The following is a 23,721-nucleotide window of genomic DNA, read 5'->3' as shown; positions in this document are numbered from 1 at the left end:
CGCCTAAGTTTGAAAAATCCTACCGAGTGGTGAGCAAGCCTCCCACTCGGGGGCTTAGCTGCAGTCCAGTACTCGCCTAAGTTTGAAAAATCCTACCGAGTGGTGAGCAAGCCTCCCACTCGGGGGCTTAGCTGCAGTCCAGTACTCGCCTAAGTTTGAAAAATCCTACCGAGTGGTGAGCAACCCTCCCACTCGGGGGCTTAGCTGCAGTCCAGTACTCGCCTAAGTTTGAAAAATCCTACCGAGTGGTGAGCAACCCTCCCACTCGGGGGCTTAGTTGCAGTCCAGTGCTCGCCTAAGTTTGAAAAATCCTACCGAGTGGTGAGCAACCCTCTCACTCGGGGGGCTTAGCTGCAGTCCAGTACTCGCCTAAGTTCGAAACCCATCCCTATCCGAAAGGACGACGAGGTGCAGGTCGACTGAAACCTTCTACTTCGGAGCTGCGTCACAAGTACAACGTATGCTCCATCCCTAACCGCAAGGACGACGAGGTGCAGGTCGACTGCAACCTTCTTCTAAGGGACTGCGTCACAAGTACAACGTACGCTCCATCCCTATCCACAAGGACGACGAGGTGCAGGTCGACTACAACCTTCTCCTTAGGGACTGCGTCGCAAATACAACGTACGCCCCATCCCTATCCGCAAGGACGATGAGGTGCAGGTCGACTACAACCTTCTCCTTAGGGACTGCGTCACAAGTGCAACGTGCACTCCATCCCTATCTGCAAGGACGATGAGGTGTAGGTCGACTGCAACCCTCTCCTTCGAAGCCGCGTCACAAGTACAACGCGCGCTCCACCCTTATATGCAAGGTCGACGAGGTGCAAGTCGACTGGAGTATCCACCTCAGAGCTGCATCTCAAGCACAAAGATTATTCCGTGTGGAGAACAAATTCCACTCGAAGGCAAATGCAAGCATATTTAGAGATAAATCAAGTTCAGATAAATCCTAAAGTTCAAGACCACGGATCAAAGTACTCGGGCCTTCAGCCCGAAGGATTTTAACAATTACAAAATCACTCGGCATTCCGAGGCAAATTTAAGGCAGGGCATAAAAGTTTGTTCACTCCGCATGAGGAGGGCAGGCAGTCTCGACGAATTCGTCCAGGTCGATCTCGTCAGCAATCCGAGTGGCGGCAGCAATGAAAGTGTCCATGAAGGACTGGAAGTCGTGCCTCTTGGTGTTAGCAACTTTAATCGCCACCAGCTTCTCTTCCCGAGCTTCTCGACAGTGGAGGTGAACCAGAGATAGAGCCACATTAGCGCCGCACCGGGCAGAAGACTTCTTCCGTTCTTGAATTCGACTGGGAACTTCATTGAGCGGAGCCATCATAGACTCGAGGTCATTCTGAAGTGTTGCCATGGGCCAGAGAGCTATGTCAATCCGCGACATCGCGACTTTCAGTCGGGTGAGATAATCAACAACACCAGTGATGCGAGATTCCAGTCGGAGCACATTCATGGAAGCTTCATCCTTCACTGGAGAGTTGATGGGGTCCAAGCTTGGTTCAATTCGCCCGGTCTCTTCCTCAAAGTCCCGGCAAAACTCTGCATACACAATTCAAGGGTGAGTCAGTGATCATATGTCGAGTCGACAAGAACAAACCAGCCGGATCAAAGAAAACACCTTCAAGCATGACGAACAACTTCTTAGAAAGGCTTCCCAGATAACTCTCCAGATCGTTCCTCCTGCGGGCAATACCTTCCATCTTCTCGGCCAGATTTTCCTTGTCCTTCTTCAGGCGAGTCGCTTCCTTATTGGCTTCGTCAAGGGCAGTTTTCAGCTTGGAGTTCTCTTCCTCCAATTTGCCGACTGAAGCCAACTTCTGTTCAGCGAGCGCGGTTTTCTCATCAACTTTTTTCTGCGCGGCCGCCAGATCTTGATCCTTTTTCGCCAGAGCTTGGTTCAGTTTCTCTGAAAGAAATAATGCTTGATTCAGAAAAAGCAGAATGAAATCCGGTTCAGGGATAACTCAGTCGACAGGTCTTCCTTACCAGCGGCGTCATCCTTGGCTTTTTGCAGTTTTGTCTTGGCCTGCTCCAGATTGAGGTTGAGTTGAATCTGCTGCTTCTCCAGGTCAGCAAAACAAGCTCCAAGATCACAAGATTTCTGCAACCAAAGAACAGGTCAGTCGACAGGTGAAAAGATTAGTTATTTCAGAGAGATAAAAGGATAAAGCCAACAAATTCTAAGACTACTGCCGAATCAAACATCCAACAATAGTCTCGGGGACTACACCCAGTGGGTGCACTTAGCGTGCCCCCACTGGTTCAGTTTACACTCGACAAGGCCTGTCCAGCACGAGTGCCAAAAAAAAGAGTTCAATCATCAAACAGAGTCTTTAGACCATAGTCGACTGCCAGCAGTCGACCACGGTCTCGGGGACTACACCCAGTGGGTGCACTCAGCGTGCCCCCACTGGTTCAAAGTTCCACTCGACATGGCCCGACCAGACCGAGTGAAGAAATTCAAGTTCCAAGACTACAATCGACTGCCCGCAGTCCACCATAGTTTCGGGGACTACACCCAGTGGGTGCACTCAGCGTGCCCCCACTGGTTCAAAAATTCAATCGACGACAACATCGAATTCAGCTCAAAGTACGGATTTTCTCAGTGACAAATCGAAACACCCAGTGGGTGTACAGATGCGAAGCGCAGACAGATGAAAAGATTCTTTGAAAGAAAGTTTTCAGGTACCATATCCTAACAGAACAAGCCAAAAGAGTCGGTAGGCAATCTGCTAACCTGGACGTTGCTCTGGAGAGCGGAGCTGGCATCATAAGCAGCTTGGCTGGCTTCCCGCACCATCTTCTCCTTCTCCATCATAATGCCCGCCTGGCGTATAGCCTCTTTGGCAGCACCCACTTGGTCCTCTGGGACGTGATGTGTAGCAAAAAGTGAAGGTGGATCGGCGGGAGCCTGTGTAGCTGACGCGGAAGGCCGAGCACTCGACGGCGGTATGCCGAAGGAGACGGAAGTCCGATTGGCATCGCCGCCGTCCTGAACTACCGGTTCCGCCACCGGCGTCGACTAAAGCGTCTTGCCAGCAGCCGTTTTCCTGTTTCTTCTCCCCAAGGGCCTCTGTGGTTCGTCCTCGTCGTCGTCGGGGAGGTCAATGACGTTGAGAGCTGTAAAAAGATCAGTCGCCAAAATTTCATCACCCGATTGGATATATCACAGTTCAATCGACAAAGCAAAGACAAAATCACGAAGATTGTACCCGGATTGGAGGTGACCGCATCTTCCATTTCCTCGTCCTCGTTTTTATAAGCAGAGGTCCCGGAGGTAGCGGCACTGCCAGTTTCAAGATTCATTCGGTCAAACCAAGGGGAAAATAAACAGCACAGAGCCTCGAGTAAAAGCGAAAGAAGGACACTCACGCAGAAGCAACAGGAACGTCAATTTTGATTCTCGGCAGCGCCTTCTGAGTCTTCTGCACTACAACCTTGGACTGCTTTGGAGCCTTTTCAGTTGGTGCCGGAGAGGACGTCCGAGGACGCTTTGACGACTGCCCGGTCTGAACGGTCGCCTTGTCACGGGCGCTCGCCGGGTCGTGAGTAAGTTTGGATCGCCTTTCCCTGCGGGGAGGAGAGTCGACCTCTTCTTCATCACTCGGGTCATCGCTCTCCTCGTCCCCCTCTCTGTCGGAATGCCACTCGCCGCTTTCACCTCCGCTTGCCTCCCCCTCCGGGTCCTGCTCCTACTCTCCGTTGGGCATCAAATACATTTCAGTAAGGGCCTAGAAGAAAACAAGCAAGACAAGTCAGTCGGTGAAGCATAAACAGTTGCATGTTAAAACAAGATAACACTCGGTGATTCAGAATTGGACCTTGTCTGTATCATATGAATTGTCGAGCGGAGGGATTATCCTAGACCCCCTGGGGTTGTCCTTGTTGCCGGTGATGCCCTTCAGCTACTTCTCCACCGTATCCTCGTCAACCTCTTCTGGGTGGATCCGAGTGGAATCATCAATGCCCGAGTACATCCACATCGGATGGTCGCGGGCTTGAAGTGGCTGAATGCGTCGTCTGAGAAAACTTCCAGCAGATCCATTCCAGTTACACCCTCACGGATGAGATGGACCACTCGCTTAACCAGCACTTTCACCTCCGCTTTCTCCCTTGGAGTCACTTTCAAGGCGGAGGGCTTCTCTACGCGAGCCATAGAAAAGGGAGGAAGTCCAGTCGACTGACCTGGAGTCGGCTGGTCTTTACAGTAAAACCAGGTCGACTGCCACCCTCGGACCGACTCAGGAAGAATTATGGCTGGGAAAGAGCTCTTACCCCTCATCTGAATCCCAAGACCCCCACACATCTGGATCACTTGGTTCCTCTCGTCACTCGGGTTGGCCTTTTTGACCGACTGGGAGCGACACATGAAAATGTGCTTGAAGAGACCCCAGTGTGGTCGACAACCCAAGAAGTTTTCGCACAGAGACACGAAAGCAGCAAGATACACGATGGTGTTGGGGGAAAAGTGATGAAGTTGTGCTCCAAAGAAATTCAAGAAAGCTCGAAAAAAGGATGCGGAGGCAAAGAAAATCCGCGGTCGATGTGAGTGGCGAGGAGGACGCACTCACCCTCCCGCGGTCGAGGTTTGGTCTCATCCTCCGGGAGCCGCGCCGATTCGTGAGGAATCAGCCCCTCCTTCGCTAGATCGTCGAGGTCGTCCTGGCGGATCATCGACCGAATCCAGTCGCCCTGGATCCAGCCGCGCGGCAAACCGGACCGCGACGAGGATCTGCCCCGGCTGAACTTTTTCCCCTTCGCCTTCGCCGTCGCCTTCTTCGCGCGCTCCAGAGCCACCGTCTGTTCTTTCCTCATCGCCACGGACGGAGCTCGAACGGAGCGGCAGCGCTGGAGCAGGAGCAGACGCAGTGGGGAAAACTGGGAAGGGAGAAGAAGAATGAGGACGCACTGTTCAAAACCCCCGGTCTGGCACCTTATATGGGGTTGCTTCCGAGTGACTGACCTGTAGGCCCGGGCGATCTTATCAAACCCCGCAACAGTCGCGCGCGCGATACGTGGCAAAAAAGGTGGCACGAGAATTGAGGCGGCCTTGCCTTATCCAGCCCGATTACTGCGGCCTTCTCCGCCCCACGCGCTTCTCGAAATTCGAATCTCGCGAGATCCGCGGGCAGCAGAAAAACTTGTCAGATGGAAGATCTCCTCCACATTAGCACTCGGACCTCTTCCAGCAAAAGTTCACTCGACAAAATCAAGAATGGATCAAGGCGACTGAAAAAGAAGTTGGTGTCACCACCTCGGTTCATTGATCCAAAACAAGACACACCCGAAGCGCGAAAAATGAGTCGGAAGTATTTTCAAACTCCTTCTCCACTCAAACCCTGATCCATTCGGGGGCTAATGATGAGGACATGTACCTAGGGTAGGGTCACAGGCCTGACCTAAATACCCTCCCCAAGGACATCACTCTAAAGTCAGAAGCGTTCGAGGGGTACCATCATCCACTCGACCAGAAACATTTCACTTGGAGGAATGAAGGTCACTCGACCGTAACAAGAAGCACTCGACGGACAGAAGACCTAAAGTCACTCTACACAGCAACGGTCGGGCATTAACTCCTAGACTTAATAGCCATTTATAACACTTTATTACTAGCGTTACCAGTAACGCCCTGTCTTAATGTACCTTAAACCCTGTGTAATTGAGGGCCGGAGGGGTCTGGCGAACTCTATATAAGCCACCCCCTCCTCAGTGACAAGGGTTCGCACCCCCTGTAACACACACGCATATAATCCAGTCGACCGCCTCTGGGCACCGAGACGTAGGGCTGTTACTTCCTCTGAGAAGGGCCTGAACTCGTAGAACTCGTGCGTACAACTTCTCCATAGCTAAGATCTTGCCTCTACATTCCTACCCCCCATTGTACTGTCAGACTTAGAACCACGACAGTTGCCGCATCACACTTACTGACCGGCTCTGCTTCAACCCACTTTGTGAACTTGTCAACCGCCACCAAAAGGTGGGTCTTTTTGTCTTTGGACCTTTTGAAAGGCCCGACCATATCCAGCCCCCAGACTGCAAACGGCCAAGTAATTGGAAACATCCTTAATTCTTGAGCCAGCACATGAGCTCGTCTTGAAAACTTCTGACAACCATCACATTTACTGACCAAATCCTCTGCATCAGCATGAGCCGTCAGCCAATAAAACACATGACAGAAAGCTTTGGCTACGAGAGATTTAGAACCGGCATGATGACCATAATCTCCTTCATGAATCTCTCGTAGAATCTCACAGCCCTCCTAAGGAGAAACACAATGTTGAAACGCCCCTGTGACACTGCATCAGTGCAACTCTCCATTGACAATAGTCATTGACTTAGACTACCAGGTTATCTGCCTAGCTAAAGTTTCATCTTCAGGTAACTCGCCATGGGTCATATAAGCCAAATATGGAACCGTCCAATCAGGAATAGCATGAAGAGCCGCCACCAGTTGTACCTCCGTGCCAGGAATAGCAAGATCTTCATCCATAGGCAATTTGACTGAAGGATTATGCAAAATATCAAGAAAAAACGTTGGGTGGCACCGGCTTGCGCTGGGACCCTAACTGGCTCAAAGCATCAACCGCCTCATTCTTCCTGCGATCAACATGTTCCACTTGATAACCTTTGAAATGACCAGCAATAGCATCAACCTCGCGGCGGTAAGCCGCCATGAGTGGGTCCCTAGAATCCCAAGTGCCTGAAACTTGCCGAGCCACCAAATCTGAGTCAACAAAACACCTCACCCGGCTTAGATTCATCTCCTTAACCATCTGAAGACCATGGAGTAAGGCTTCATACTCAGCTGCATTGTTAGTACAAGGGAACATCAACCTTAAAACATAACAAAATTTATCACCTCGTGGGGAAGTCAAAACAACTCCAGGCCCCGAGCCTTCCAACTGCCTGGATCCATCAAAGTGAATAGTCCAATAAGTGCTATCCAGCTTTTCCTCAGGCATATGCAACTCTATCCACTCATTGATGAAATCCACAAATGCTTGAGACTTGATGGTTGTGCGAGGCATGTATTTCAAACCATGGGGTCCAAGCTCAATGGCCCACTTGGCTACCCGACCCGTGGCCTCTCTATTTTGAATAATATCCCCTAAAGGAGTAGAGCTAACCACAGTGATGAGATGACCAAGAAAATATTGTTTGAGCTTTCGACTAGCCATGAACACCCCATACACCAGCTTCTGCCAATGCGGATACCTCTGCTTGGACTCAATGAGCACCTCACTGATATAATAAACCAGCCGCTGAACCGGATATTCCTTGCTTGATTCCTTCCTTTCTACAACAATTGCCACACTGACAGCTCGTCTATTGGCAGCCACATATAATAACAAGGGCTCCTTATCAATAGGAGTAGCAAGGATCGGCGGCTCAGCTAACTGTTTCTTCAAGGCTTCAAACGCCTGATTAGCAACATCACTCCAGACAAAGTGATCTATTTTCTTCATCATCTGGTATAGAGGGATAGCTTTTTCTCCCAATCGGCTTACGGACCAGCTTAAGGCCGCAATATGACCCGCCAGACACTGAACATCATTGATACACGCCGGTTTAGCCAAGGAAGTAATAGCCTTGATCTTTTTCTGGGTTAGCCTCAATGCCCAGCTGCCAAGAGCCGGGCCACTTCTTCACCGATGGCATTACGTCTCTCTTCATTAAAGCGACGAAGGAATTGCTTACCTCGCTTAAACTTTGGATCAATATTGAGAGTGTGCTCCGCGAGTTCCCTTGGTACACCTGGCATGTCTGAAGGCTTCCATGCAAAGATGTCCTGGTTCTCACGGATGAACTCGATGAGCGCACTTTCCTATTTTTGATCCAGATTAGCACTGATACTGAACTGCTTGGATGAATCGCCAGAAGCAAAGACAACTAGCTTAGTGTCATCAGCTGATTTAAATTTCAACAGGGGGTCATGCTCTGTGGTTGGCTTCTTCAAAGATGTCATATCCGCCGGGTCAACATTATCCTTGTAAAATTTCAACTCTTCTGTTGCACAAACGGACTCAGCATAAGCAGCGTCACCCTCTTCACACTCCAAGGCTATCTTCCGGCTCCCATGCACTGTGATAGTACCCTTATGACCCAGCATCTTAAGCTGCAAATAAACATAACAAGGCCTTGCCATGAACTTAGCATAAGCCGGCCACCCAAACAGAGCATGATAAGGTCAGCGCCTCAGATCTGGAATCATGATCATCACCAAAAGCCACTTCCAAAGATATTTTGCCCACTGGATACGCTGACTTACCAGGCACTACGCCATGAAAAAAAGTGTTCGACGGCTTAAGATCTTTGTCAGTCAAACTCATGCGACAAGAAGTTTCATAGTAAAGGATATTGATGCTGCCGCCCCCATCCATGAGTACCTTAGTAAATTTGTACCCTCCAACCTGGGGCACAACCACCAGAGCCAAGTGGCCCGGATTATCAACCCGGGGCGGGTGATCCTCGCGGCTCCAAAGAATAGGATGTTCAGACCATAGCAAGTAATGTGGAATCGCCGGCTCAACTGCGTTCACTGCCCTTTTATGGAGCTTCAGGTCCCGCTTACACAAACTCGTGGTGAAGACGTGGTATTGTCCACTATTCAACTACTTCGGGTTTCTCTGATAACCAGCCTGTTGCTGCCGATTCCCTTGACCAGACTGTTGATTAAAACCACCTTGATTTCCTTGGCCCTGGAAACCGGAGTTTGAGCTGCCACCACCAAAACCAAGCCCGTGAGAGCCGGATCCTGAGCCGACATTCGGTCCATGATTGTTCTAGAAAAAAATGGAATTTCTATACTCCCTCATAATGAAGCAATCCTTCCAAATATGATTGGCCGACTTTTCATGCGTACCATGCTTTGGGCAAGGCTGATTCATCATCGCCTCAAGGTTGAATTTTGTTCCTCCAACCCGAGGTTGCTGTTTTCCCTTGCCATGTTGATTATTATTCTGCATATTGGTGTTAGCCACAAAATCTAAGTTGCCATCAGCCTTGCGCTTACCATTGCCACCTTGACCTGTTGGGTTATGCTGCTGCCCTTTCGTATTGCTGCTCTTCTTTCCCTTACCCGGCTTCTCATCATCAGAGTCAGGGTCCTTGGTACTATCAGAGTCGGCATATTTGACGAGAGCCGCCATTAGCTCCCCATGTCACTGCGGTGACGTTTAAGCCACCCCAGCTTCTGCTTCAAGGGGAGGAAACGACATTTCTTCTCCAACATCAGGACTGCTAAACCGGCATTGATACTATCCGAAGAATGTATAACAACTGAGATCCGGCGCACCCAATTGGTTGTTGACTCGCCCTCACCTTGAACACAGGAATCCCAATCTAGGATTAACAGAGGCTGCTTTCACGTGTCTTTAAATTTTTGGATGAAACGAGCTTTCAACTCTGCCCATGATCTAATGGAGTTAGCGGGGAGCCCCTTCAACCAAGTACGAGCCGGCCCATCCAACATCATGGTAAAATACTTGGCACATGCAGCATCACTAACATCCAGTATCTCCATGGCCATCTCATAACTCTTGATCCAAGCCTCAGGGGGCTGATCCGCTGTATAATTAGGCACCTTACGAGGGCCCTTGAAATCCTTAGGAAAACGCTCATTGCGCAGATCCGGTACTAAACATGGCACACCCAATGTTCAGGAGGTCACCCCTACTTCCACTAATGCTGATGGATAAACCGACGATTGTTGTTGAGCCGCCAGCTCAGCCTCCCGACGCGCTCTGCCCTGATCCACCAAGGTCTGAGCATCAACATCACCGCGCACCGGGTCATGTCCACGAGGTTGGTTACGACGCTGTTCACTGCTCGAAACTGCTGGCGAATCAATGTGCCGGCTATAACTTCGGCTTGGCCGAGGGGTTGAGTGAATCCTCTCACGACTGTACGAATAAGCCGCCTGCTGATCCAGCGCTGTCTGTAGAAGTTCTCTGGCCCTCCGTGTCTCTATCGCAGCCGGAGACTCGCCTTCAACTGGTAGAGCCGCCAATCGCGTCGCCGCAACAATCATATGTTAGAATAATGACCCGGCGGTGTCGGAACATGTGAGGCGGAGTATTATTCAAATGAGGCGGATCCATCGCACGCGGCTGAATCGGTGCTCCAGTCACGGGCGCCTCTGTCACCCGGTTCACCACCGACGGGTCACTGGTCCCTGCTCCAGGCATGTTGAAGAGGTCCCTCGCATCATAAACCGGGGGTAAACGACCCTGGTGCCTCCTTCTCATGATTTTGTTTGAAGTGTTTTGATCCAAGGTGAGCCGGAAAGAGTCTGCCTGAATCCGTTGTGCCTGGGCATCCAAAGCAGCTCGCTCCGTAGCCATCCTAGCGTTCTCAGCCGCCAGCTCTTCCTTGGCTTGAGCTATCTCATCTCGTAGATTCGCCACATCCACCTTGTGCCGCTCCTGGTTGTCCGGGGTCACCTCCACCCCCATCAAAGTCGCCAAAGCCTCCAATAACTCTTTCAGAACTTGAGCCGGCGGGCGTGCCATGCCGCTAGCACCAGCCGCTGCCGCAGCAGTTGAGCTAGAGGTCATAGCCGTGACGGTTTTTGAGCCGAGCGCCGGCTGTGTACCGGCCATGAAGATCGCAACCCTGTTCAGCGGCTCATAGGGGTCCGGAATACTGTAGCCATCGGAACAGCCCCCAAGCCGGCCGTCCTGCACCTGATACATTGAATTGGTCTCGCCTGTGGACGATTCACCATCAGAGTAGATGGTCATCTCACTACCAGACACATGTCCTTCTTCAATTTCCACCCCATGGATGAAACCAACAAAGGCATGCTTCATGGCGGATCGAACCTGGGCGGGTCGTGCACGCTGAGCCGTCTTGATGATGTCGGTGCAGGTGTCCGGCTCAGGGCCCGGTTCGCCAATCTTGCCGATGAAGACATGGATTCCGCCGAAGGGGACCCGGTACCCATACTCAATTGAGTCGGCCTCGGGGCCCTAGCCTGCATCGTCGATGTAGAAATTGCCGCGACGACTCTTGGTCATCCGGCCCACAACGTATCCCTTGATCCCTTCGAAGTTGCCCTTCAAGAACTCGAAACCACCGTGCGCTGGCCCCATGGTGGGCGCCAACTGTCGTGGACTTGACACGACAGATGTCCTAGCGGAAGGACTTAGTCGTGGAGCCATCGCAGTTAGGTCAGCTTAAAAGGGTTAATCGGAACAAAGGACACAGAGAGTTTATACTGGTTCGGCCCCTCGCGATGGAGGTAACAAGGCCTACTCCATTTGGGATTGTATTTCTTGGGTTTCGATTACTAGGGAGCGAATACGCTTGACCTAGTTCTCTACTTGTTGTTTCTTGTCCCTAAACCGCCGCCGAGTCATCCATTTATATACACAGGTTGATGCCCGGTGGCTCATGGAGTCCCGGCCAGCTCATACACAACGTGTCCGGCTCGGTGACTAACTATACTTGCCTTACAATACAAGCTATACACATATGGCGGTTCATCCTCTTGGGCCTCAAGTCGCCTCTGGGTCTTGGGCCGCCAATGGGCTTGTATGATTCGCCATCTTCATTGACAAGTCGCCAGAGGTATGACCCGGCTCCTCCTGGGCGGTTCATACCCAGTAGTTATATCCCCAACAAGTTCCGAACTATGTCTTAGGTCAATGGTTGGGTTGCGCGGCTCTTGTGCTTGCCCCTTATGTTCCGCATGTTCGTCTAAGAGGGCAAAGGGAGAACCCTGCGATTGTACATCTGGCTCGCCCAGTCAAGTACCTCAGGAGGAGAAAGCGGAAAACTGACCGTCATAGTAAGCGCGAACTGATCAGCGATCCGATGACGAGGTTCGACTCTAAAAATATTTGGCGATTTTACCGTGTCACGCGAAGGGTTTGTCTTAACACAATCCACATGATCGGAAAGGGCAGGCATTTTCCCCCAAGTACATTACAAACACAGGGGGCTAGTCCTTAGCCCCCACTGTCAAGCTCCTAAGGCTAAGTGAAAGCAGTAAACCGAATAGTCTGATTACCTAGTTTTGCTCACGTGCTACCGCCTCCGGGCACCAAGACGTTGGCTAAGGGTAATAGCGCGGAGACAAAATACCCCTCGTGATATTCACCTGGGGGCAGAAGCTGACGACTGGTAGCTTTCAGAATAAACATACGACCGAATAGGAGTCAAAATTAAATCATGACAATATAAAATAACTCAGGCGGGCGCATCGTAAAGCATAAGGTCCAATTGGTAAAAAAGTAATACAGTCATTCAAGCATTACGTCTTTTGAACACTCGCCCTCTATCGCCCATGCGCCATTCATCACTTGGGAAAAGTATTGCTCAGGGCGGCGATGCTATTTTCCCTTTGGCGGAGGACCAGTGGCCATGTCCATTGGATTAATCTTCAGCCAATGCACCATGGTCTTTGCAAACGCAAGCCTCGCCCCCTCAAGGCATGTTGAGCGCTTCATGGCGTCAATCCGGAGTGGCACCTCCAGCAGCCTCTGCACAAGGCTGAACTAGGTGTCTGGAATGGGCTCGGCGGGCCACAGACTGACACAGAGGTCCTTCACAGCCAGCTCGGAGATCCGATGCATCTCCATCAACTGCTTCATTTGATGAGGAGGAGGGGAGGACGCTCAGAATCCAGAAACTGTGACCAGAAGAGCCGCCGCGTGGTGTCCTCCTCGTGAGTAGCATAGTGCTTCATTGCGGCCGCTGCATTCTTCGGAAGTTCGGCGAAGACGCCTGCAGAGCGCCAGACCCGCGTCAGCAGGGCGAACCGGTTGCCTCCGAACACACTTGAAGTAAGTATTTTTACCATTTGCAATTTGCCCGACTTGGCGAAACTCTTCTCGTACACCTCACACTTTGGTCCTTGCCTCCTAGAGCTCCTTCTCCGCCTTGGACATCTGGGAGGATCGCTCCTCCTGCTACTTCTCAAGGATCTCCAGCTTCTTGGCAGCATCTTGGAGCTCCACTTGCACTTCAGTTATGCGAGCCTCGTGCTGCTCACCAGCAAGCTTGGCCTTCTCGGGCTCTGCCACTGCCTTGTCAGCGGCCGGTTTCTTTGCGCCGCCTCTGCCTTGGCCTTCTTGAGGGCCTCCTTCAAGCCCTCGACCTCGGCGGCGGCGGCTGCAAGATCATCACAATAAAGGATCAGCATACAGTCTAGATCGTCAATATCCGGCATGAAGCAATCGCACATCTTATCAAAGGGTTTACCTTGCGCCTCGTCAAGCCATTTGTTGACAAGGTCCAACTCTCTATAGGAATGCTTGAGCTTCCGGTCCATCTCCTCTAGCGCCACAACATTAGTAGTTGCGGCTAGAGAAGATGCCTATGACGTGAAAGATTCACACGACTTCAAATAATGGCCTGCAGAACGAGATCCTCCGTAGGTTTTCTTGGCAAACCTCGTAGAGTCTCGGGGGCGACTACTGACATGGCATACTTAAACTAAGGACTAAATCCAATTTATGAGAAAAGAGTATTACTTGACTTACCTCAAAGCCTGTCAGAAGGCCTTGGACATTGTCGTTCAGTCCGGATTGGACGGACCGAACGCCTTGCATGACCGCACTCATGAGAGAGCGGTGCCCATCAATGATGACGGACTTGTTCACCAACTCCTCCAATGCATCTGGCCAGCCAGCCGCCGCCCGTTTTGAGGTGTTCAGCGCTGGTGTTGGCTCCCCGACCCCTTCTCCGCTGCAGGGAGGAACCTGCGCCGTCGAAGGTCTTGGGAGCTCAGGAGCGGACGGTTGATGGGGTCCACATGGTCCAGACTCCCTTCCCGCATCGTCCAGGAGGGATGCGCCCTCCTGGTCTTTGGCGACCGAGGTGTTAGCCTCGGCCATTACAGTGTCAAACTCCCCCTCTGTGTTCGGAGGAGGAGTCTTTCGGGACCGCACCTCCCCGATTTCTTCAGGAATCATGGGAGGCGCGGAGCATGACATAGACCCACTGTTCACCAGATCGGCAGGCGGGAACGTCCCCTCGGAGGTCTGCTCGGCGGGGCGGTCGTGTGGAGGACTGCAATTTTGAAAAGTTAGCTTCCAACCAGAATGAATCACTAAAAACGAGATAGCTGAAAATACCAGCTCCATACCTACTGGCCGGGGGCTTGACCCTGGGTCCCTTCTTCGGGATCTCCTTGGACGCTTCGAACTCCTCGTCCGAGCTATCAGACAGGACCATCTTGGGCCAGTGCTGCCTCTTCAGAACTTGAGGGGGTTGAACCCCTTCGACGTCCACGGACGCCGCCCTCTTTTTGGAGCGAGAGGAGGCACTCTCCCCCTCGTCATCATCCTCGTCCCCATCATGTACAGATGAGGCCGCAACGTCTCTGGACCAGTTCCCCGGACGAGCCCTGCGGCGGAGGCCCTCCCTGGCCTCCGGTACCTCCGATTTCTTGTCCTTCTTGTCGGGCGCCTTGTCAGGCACTACGACCAACAACTTCTCCAGCTATTCGAATCAGGGCCCCTCTGGCAGCGGCGTCGGGCCGCTGATCTTCTCGGCCTTAGCGAGCCAGCCCTGCAAAATCCACATTAAAAGGTTCGGATCAAATCGTACGATGCAAATGTCCGAACTCATGTTAAGATAAGTACCGCTCGCCTTCTTCAAAGGGTTTGCAGCGTCGAGGCCAATGTCCTCCTCTTCGACCGGCCAGTCCTTCTGCGGCTTGAATAGCTGGCCCCACACTTTCTTGTGGGTTATACTGTAGAGGTGTGGCACGGTGACCGGATCTTCGGGGTCGTACTCCCACATTGGCTTGGCCCTCTCCTGGCAGGGGAGGAGTCCGATGGAGCATGATCTGAATCACGTCCTCGGGACTAAGTTCGGGGGCTACTGAGAGAGTTATGGACTAAGGGGTCCTCGGGACGTCGGCCCATCGAATATGGGTTGGACTGGTGAAGCCGTACGGCGACAGGGGATCTATGCAGCCGCGGTGTGTCTTCCAAATCAAGGATGGACATGATCTCTTTCCCTTTATTGTAATCTATCTCTGGTAACCCTAACCCTACCAGTGTCTATATAAATCGGGGGTTGTAGTCTTTAAGAGGAGAGCTATATTCATCACCTCATCGCCTTAGGGTTTAGCTCATGCTGATCTCGAGGTAGATCTACTCTATAAACCATACTATACATCTAATATAATCAAGCAGGACGTAGGGTATTACCTCTTCGAGAGGGCCCGAACCTGGATAAACACTGTGTTCGTTGTCCCTTGTTCCCCATTGATCCCAGATCCATAGCTCGGGACCCCCTACCCCGTGGTCTGCTGGTTTTGACACCGACACCTTGCGCCAATAAATAAAGGACACTTGTATGTGTTAGTAAACGGCACATGTGACCAAACCGTGCACACGTGGACAAGTAGGCCGAGGACCCGTGTTCCAATGGTCATACGCCACATAGACCTGTAGGACACAGCCACCGATCTTAATGGAGTATCGATACATATCTGTTTTGATACGTGGCATGTGGACATACCTAAGTATGACACATGGAATGTTACCATTTCGCTTGAGTTAATGCCTTCATCCATGTGTTGGTCTTAACTAATACATCAACATGTTTGTCCATTGCCGAGGCCTTCCACAATGTGGACTATGTAGATATTTTCGCTCTTCTATGATGATATTTTTGTCATGGAAGTGCATCACGTCCACCACAAACTGGTATCATATAGAAGAGGATACATCTGTGATGAAAATATGGCTTTCATCATAGAAGTACAAACATCTACAGTGCACCTTGTGTCACAACTTGGGTTTTGTCATAAAATGGTCATATATGTTCACTATGATGAAAACACGATTATCTATCATGAAGGCTTCTTGTTATTGATGTGATTTTTAAAACTGTAACTCACAACACTCCACATGTGGCTCGACCTATGAACACAAATGCTTGTTGCGAAAGACCCCTCACAGGTTGGCTTAAGCTGAATGTTGATGCTAGCCTTATCTATGAGACGAGCCAAGATGCGTGGGGCGCGGTGCTGCAAGATGATGGTTGGGTAGCGTGGTTAGCATGACACATGCTCTGCAATTGTGCAAATGCTGAGGGAGCTGCAGCAGACGGCGTTAAAGGGATCATGGCATGGTTGGATCGCCAAGGAATTATTGGGAGCAATTGCATGATTATCCTTTAGCAGCTAGCTTCAAAGGATCATTGCACGATTATCCTTTAGCAGCTAGCTTCAAAGGATCATTGCACGACTATCCTTTACCAGCTAGCTTCAAAGGACCGAAACAATTTCACTGTCGACAACACTGTTGAAGAAACTCAAAGGTTGTTAGGTCTGCTCCTAGGTTTCGCCTCGTCTAATATGCCAAGAAACAATGGCAAGTTACGCAGCCCCTGTTCATAATAAGTATGGTAGGATATGTGTGAATTGTGTTGTTTTATTTGAATTGGTGTCGGCATACGTGTTGCGTCAAAGTTGATGATGATCGTTATTACTCTATGAAGCTAAATAAAATAAGACATTTCAAACAAAAAGCAGTTCTTCTTTACATGAGTTTCTATCCCTAGCTACCATTGTATCTATTTTTGCTTGGTCTGACACTCATGTGTGAGGCCACATGACAACATGCTTGATTCGGTTATGAAATCTCTCATATAATAATGCACGAATTCCCTGGTTGGGGACTCCAGCAGAAACTTGCTCGGTTAGAAATGCATTGCACGGGAACAATCGCCCAATATGATTCCACATCCGAGCTATTGGACTGCATCTGGTTTTAGGCGTGGATGCGCGGGTATACTTAGGGCGTGTTTGGTTTGAGCCTCGTCTAGCCCAACCAAAATTTTGTCATGACTGAAATTTTGGCATAGTTTTGTTATTTGGATCATAGCCATGTACATTACCCACTTTTTGGCAAAACTGTTTGGCATCCATCTGGTTTGGAACCAACTGACTTTCAACGCTAGGATTGCCTTTTTCTTTTCTTTTTGATTGTAATTGGATTAACTTTGCTTTATTTAGTCCTAATCGTTTGACAATAAATCCTAACAATGTAATTAAGAAACTGAAAAAAAATGTAAGCATAACAACGTCAAAATACCTAATTCGTGTACAATCAAACATTAAAGTCTTATACTGCAATTACTCTTTCAAATAATTTAAACATGATATTTTTCTGTATGCAAATCCTTTAAGGTACTAGACATATATCTGAACGTAAATGCTGAGTGAGGACGTCTTGAACTTACGTGCAGTTGCAGACGTTTTTTCGGAAAACGCATTTTAAAATGTCAAAAAATAGCCGGAATTTTTTTAACATGTATATCTTTGCAAAAATGTGTGCGTGGTGCAAAGTTTTGTGAAAATATATCTTTTCATTTTGCCTCTGAAAAAAGATGAATATGAATGCTCAACAATAGCGTTCCACAGGACATTCTTTTGTCTTTTTTGCACATGCAAAAAAAATGTTGTTTTCCACGAGACTTTTTGTGCGCACATGGAACATGGAGAAGTACACATGCAACTTTTTTTAAAAACTTTCTCGGCACTTAGAAATTTGTTTCTTAAAGTTGGTGCGGATGTATCCGGGTTTATTCATATATTTTCCCGGTAAACGATGGGGTACTTAAATCATGAGAGCTCTCGTGGGCAACAACATATGCTCTCGCAGCACAGAGAAAAGGTGACGAAGCAACAGACAGGGACCCACCACAATAGAAACATGAACGAGCAACCACACTAATTTATGGGCGAAGGATTTTGGCGCCACAAGTTGCCCACGATTTGGTGGGGACCCTATTCCTCAACGGGTTGAGGATAGCGACCAAACGCGCAACCCTGCTCGCGGCAATAGGCTGGCCAGTTACTTTGGTTCATCTTTTTTTGTTCATTTTTCCTTTTTTTAAATCAGTGGTCTTTTTTAAAAATTCATGAACTTCTTGGAAATCATGAATAATTTTTAAACTCAAGCACATTTTTCAAACTCATGAATATTTGTTGAAATTTGTGAAGTTTTTTCAAACTCACAAACTTTTTTTAAGATTTGTGAACATTTTTCAAACACATGAAGAGTTTTTGAATTTGTGAACATTTTTCAAACTCACGAACAGTTTTTGCAATTTGTGATAACTCGTGAACATTTTCTACGATCAAGAACATTTTTAGAATTTCTGGAACAACTTTGGAATTCTAGAAATTCTTTTGAATCTGTGAACATTATTTGAATCACGAAACATTTTTGAACTGAGTGAACAATTTTTTAATTTGTACCATTTTTATTGATGAACTATTTTTGTAATTTGCAACCAACACGTTTTTTTTGGAATTCACAGACATTTTTTTAATCAAAGAACATCATTTGAAATATGGAGCATTTTAAAAATTAGTGTATGTATTTCTTAATTCATGAACAATTTTTAAAATTTGGCACATTTTAAAAAAATTGTGAATATTTTCAGACACGCAATTTTTGAAACTCAAAATATTTTCCGAAAGAGGCCATTCTAAATTTTGTGGACATTTTATGAAGTTTGAAAAAAAATCGTAAACAACTTTAGAAGTTCAGAAACTTTTATGAATCCTGATTTTTTTTAAAAAGTAGCAAAAAGACAAAAAAGGAAAGACGAGAAAAGAAAGAAAAAAGCAGGGGCGCACCCGTCCCGCACATGGGCCGGTCGAGAAGCGCGCAGAGGGAGCGGGGGTTGCGTGTCAACCAGCGCCCTGTGCGCTAAATAGGAGGTCTCACGATTTGGCGGGAATGACACAGACGTGGGTGAGCCAACTTTTTAGTGCCAATCCTAACAACAACCAAATCTTGTGGGTGCATCTCAAAAGAAAAGAAAAGAAAAAAGAAATCGTAGCTAATTTTTTTTAACACGATACAGACGCAAACGTTCTTATACAAGTGCGTACACTTATCTTTATGAATGCACATACACACATCTTAGCATCTCCGAAAGACTGAACCGACATATCATCTCGAAATTTACGAAGTCACGATAGACACCAAAAAATAAATGCGAACACCGAGATTTGAACCCTGATGAAATGAGGATACCATAGTCCCTATAACCATCCAACTACAGATTGATTCGCCGCTAGCCAACTTTTTGGGATGGTACACTTTGGCTCTAAACCGAACACTTCCAAACTTCGAGAGTTTAGCAGTTAACTCCGGTAAAACAATGAGGTTGGCGCAATGGCGCCGGTTCCCTCCCTACGGCCGCCCTCATTTCTCGATCCTCACGCAGAAGCTGCTCTGTTCCTCCACCCATCGAAGAAAAGCACCAGAAAAACGAAACACACAAAAAAATCTAACCGAGGAAAACGAAGAAGGCGCAACGACATTACACCCCGTCCGTCTTCCTAGCAAGGCGAGGCGCATTCCGTCGTCTCCATTGGCGCGCTCCACGCTGCTTCCACCTGCCGCCCGTCCCGCCGATGCCGTTCTGAGAGCCTGGCTGCCGACCACGCCGACGCACGGGATGCCGTTATTTCTTCTATAGGGCCTCTCTCGGAGCGCGTCGGCATCGGCGACGACTCAGTTCAACGCGCGGCTTTATCATGCCGCGCGTTCTCGTGGAATCGGTCGAACATTTGGCCACTGCCCCCGCAGTAGGGGGTCCTCCGGCGCCCCCGCCGCAGTCTGCAGCCTCACCACCGCCGCCGGCACCGTCGCCGCCTCCGCCGCCCACACCGCCACCTAGGTCGTCGCCCCCGTCCTCTCCACCTCCTGCGTCTTCCGGCAACAATCAGAGTCCGAATTTGCCTCCGGGGTCGCCTCCGCGGGAGAAGTCTCCTGCATCGTCCCCACCTCCTCCGGCTTCGCCTCCGCCCTCAACTCCGCCGGCAAGCCGGTCACCACCACCGTCTTCTCCCCCGCCGTCGCCGCCTTCGCAACAATCTTCGCCGCCACCAGCGCAATCGACGCCACCGTCGCCTGGTGTATCAACTCGGCCATCGCCAGGGGCAACGACATCGCCGTCGCAGCAATCACCTCCGAAAGCGACAACCTCACCACCGGCGTCGCCACCACCATCGCAACCAAAGAACCCCGCACCAGCCACCCCAGCCCCTTCACCTCCCCTCAATGCGGAGTCGGCCACGAAACCTCCCGCCGGTGCAGGAACATCACCCCCACCGATTGAAACGCCTGGGACGCCCACATCAGTACCGGCCGCAGCAGGTCAGGTGCCGGCAGCTCCAGGGAACCCCTTCATCTGCCTCACTGTTGCTGCCTTCGGGCATTATGCCGGCCTCCAGGCCGTCCTCCTGGCACGTGGCAGAGCCCTCCCGGTCCGGCCGTCGCGAGGGCGAGCCCACCGTCTCTGGCACCTCCGGCGAGAGCCTTGGGTGAGAACCTGCCGATCGGGGTGATTGTTGGGGTCGCCGTGGCCGGGTTCCTCATGGCATTGGCGTCGCTTTTCATTGTGGCGTGCCTCAGCGACCGGGGGAAGAAGCAGCGTCCACCCATGCGCAAGAGAGGAACCATGGTCGTTCCGGCACGTGAGTCTCTCTCATGTCCACGAACAAGTTGATCACCCGCTTACATCGGCCGCTGATACGTACGCTGGTGCATGCAGGTGCGCCGGACTCATATCCTCCGTCCAACGGGCCGGCAGCGTCGCCGAGCGACACGAACTCGTACGAGTTCACCGGGTACAAATCGTGCTTCACGTACGACGAGCTGGTGGGGATCACGGGCGGGTTCTCGGCGCAGAACGTGATCGGCGAAGGCGGGTTCGGGAAGGTGTACATGGGCTCGCTGGGCGACGGGCGGCGCGTGGCGGTGAAGCAGCTCAAGGTGGGAGGCGGGCAGGGGGAGAAGGAGTTCCGCGCCGAGGTGGACATCATCAGCCGCATCCACCACCGCCACCTGGTGACGCTGGTCGGGTACTGCGTCACTGAGAACCACCGCCTCCTCGTCTACGAGTTCGTCTCCAACGACACGCTCGAGCACCACCTGCACGGAGAAGGGCTTCCGGTGATGGACTGGCCGAAGCGGATGAAGATTGCGATCGGATCAGCCCGTGGATTGACCTACTTGCACGAAGACTGTAGGTGACACTTCGTTTGTTCGATCGTGCTGCGCCTTGTTCATAATTAACCTGTACTGGATTAGTAATAATAATTAACCTGTATTGCTGCGTGGCAGGCCATCCTAGGATCATACATCGGGATATCAAGTCAGCCAACATTCTTCTGGACAAGGCCTTCGAGGCAAAGGTTGCAGATTTCGGTGTTGCTAAGCTTACCAACGATTCTATGACTCATGTCTCCACGCGCGTCATGGGCACATTCGGGTAAGCTCCTGCCTCCTGGGACAAAAATGCAGAACTTTGCATCTTTGTTGGTCTAGTTACTCTTCTTGGGCCGGTAGGGGGCTAGGTAGATTTCAAGCGCTCTGCTCTGCTCTATATTTGTTTTGCTCACAAGAACCGCCTTGGCCTCAGAATGTCATGTTAACAAACAGGTACATGGCGCCGGAGTACGCATCAAGCGGGAAGCTGACGGACAGATCCGACGTCTTTTCGTTTGGGGTGGTGCTCTTGGAGCTTATCACCGGGCGGAAACCTGTAGATTCGTCTCAACCCCTAGGAGAAGAAAGCTTAGTTGAATGGGTACGTACAGTAAAATACATGTCGCGTTTGTAACTTGGTAAGTACTCCCTCCGTAAACTAATATAATAGTGTTTAGATTTTTCTTTGAAACGGAATAAAAGTGTTTAGATTACTACTTTAGTGATCTAAATGTTTTTATATTAGTTTTCAGAGGGAGTACAATTGATCGTGCATGTTGTGGCGCCATTTGTGAAATCAATCTGTGTATTAATTCGTGGCAGGCTCGGCCTCTCCTGGTGGATGCGCTGGAGACGGACGACTTCAGGGAAATCGCCGACCCTTCCCTAGAGTGCAGGTACTCCAAGATCGAGATGCGGAGGATGGTGGAGGCGGCCGCCGCTTGCATTCGCCACTCCGTCACCAAGAGACCGAGGATGGTGCAGGTAGCGCCACTAACACCAGATGAATCTTCTTACCGATCGAGCTTACACTACTTAGCTGCTACAGTTGGTGAGATAAAATTCGTGTTGCGCCGAACTAGGTGTGGCGATCGCTGGACGTGGACGGCGGCTCGACGGACCTGACCAACGGCGTCAAGCTCGGGCACAGCACCGCGTACGACTCAGGGCAGTACTCGGCGGACATCGAGCTCTTCCGGCGGATGGGGTTCGAGGACGACCTCGACACAGCCGAGTACGGCTTGTCCGACGAGGGCGAGCCGGGGCCTGGTTCCGGGAGGCAAAGGCAACAACGGACAGCAGCTGGACGGTGAGACCCCATCAAATCAACCAACTCGGATCGCCGGCCGGCCGGTTAAATCCTCCTACAACGCTGCATCGAACGCCATAGCACGACGACGGCGGATTACGGAAGGCGGAGCAGAAGCTGGCGTGATCAAGCGTGCCCTATGGCGGATTACGGAAGGCGGAGCAGAAGCTGGCGTGATCAAGCGTGCCGCGCTGCGCGCGAGCGCTTCATCTTGGGGACAGGTTGCTAAGCTTTGGTGTTTGTGTTGTTGTGTGCGCCTGTACCTATCGCCTCTAATAGAACAAAGCTTGGCATTTGCGTATCCTAGAAAGGAAAAGAAGATTGGCATTTGCATCTCAAACTTCGTGATGACAACGTTCGCCGATATATACGCACATGTATGTTCGCCGTCGCAGATACCAGGGTGTATTGCAGATTTCTCGGAAGTTGCTTCTCAAAAATGAGTACTCTAAACCGGTGCCTAGACCTAAACCAGTGTCAAACGATTTTCTAGAGCCTATGGTTTCCCCTACTTTTACCAAAGGAAAATGTTAAAAAACTGACATCAGATTTTAAGATTTCCCAGCAAACGCCGAGAATTATCATCCGAAAACAGATAAACCAATTGTGTTGTTTGTAAGGATTTATCATGCTCTCAAGCGAAAATTATCATGTAGTAAACCGATAGAAAATTGCCACGATGCGCAGAGTAATCGTCACACGTTCGATTGGGATCTGACGATTCTAAAGGCGTTCGCTGGAACTGCTTAAAAATATGACGTTTGCTGGTTATGAAAGTCTTTTCCCAAAATGGACAACAAAATTATGTGCCGTTTCATTGGGATGGAAGAAAGGTCTACACATAGGTTACACAAGGTGCCAGAAGGACAGCACCCAACGCCTCCGCCAAATCATCCATCCAAGAAGAAAGAAAAGAGAATACTCATGACTGCCACACATGTACAGTCATAGTGCTTTAACCGCCAAGCTAGTAACTAAAGGCGTTTGACAGGGTAATTCCTCACCAGGTTTACCAATGATGACTTAAGGCCAAATCCTGCAAGAGGCCCAAATAGGCCCAGACCCACGAACATTGAGGACCTGGTCAATATCATTGACTGGGGTAGGCACCCAATAGGACTATAGGAGTGAAGGGGCAGATACATCAGTCGGTCTTATCACCAGGCTAGTTATAGTGGGGAGTAACTTAGACCAGTGTCATGCATATGACACTAGCATATGTTACTAAGTTCATACTGCAAAGTAACAAAGAAGTAGTAAGATGGATGATTGCATTTATTAACTTGTAGACTCATTTATTCTTGAGAAGCGGTATGTTACAATAACATACGTTACTCTAAGTACCTCTCTCCTAATTAACTATTTGCCACATAAGCAAATTTACATTGGCATGAATTATGTTACTAGCTATTTTACTCCCACTATG

At 50.1% G+C, this 23,721-nt stretch overlaps 1 pseudogene; it reads left to right on the top strand.

Annotated features, from left to right (window-relative positions):
• The first annotated feature begins 19,188 nt into the window (after positions 1 to 19,188).
• LOC123074566 (proline-rich receptor-like protein kinase PERK8) lies at positions 19,189 to 22,710 on the top strand (annotated as a pseudogene).
• Positions 22,711 to 23,721: the final 1,011 nt, after the last annotated feature.

Source organism: Triticum aestivum, chromosome 3D, assembly GCF_018294505.1.
Source record: "Triticum aestivum cultivar Chinese Spring chromosome 3D, IWGSC CS RefSeq v2.1, whole genome shotgun sequence".
Classification (NCBI taxonomy): domain Eukaryota; kingdom Viridiplantae; phylum Streptophyta; class Magnoliopsida; order Poales; family Poaceae; genus Triticum; species Triticum aestivum.
The sequence above is the reverse complement of the archived record's forward strand: the minus strand, read 5'-3'. Positions and strand labels throughout refer to the sequence as shown.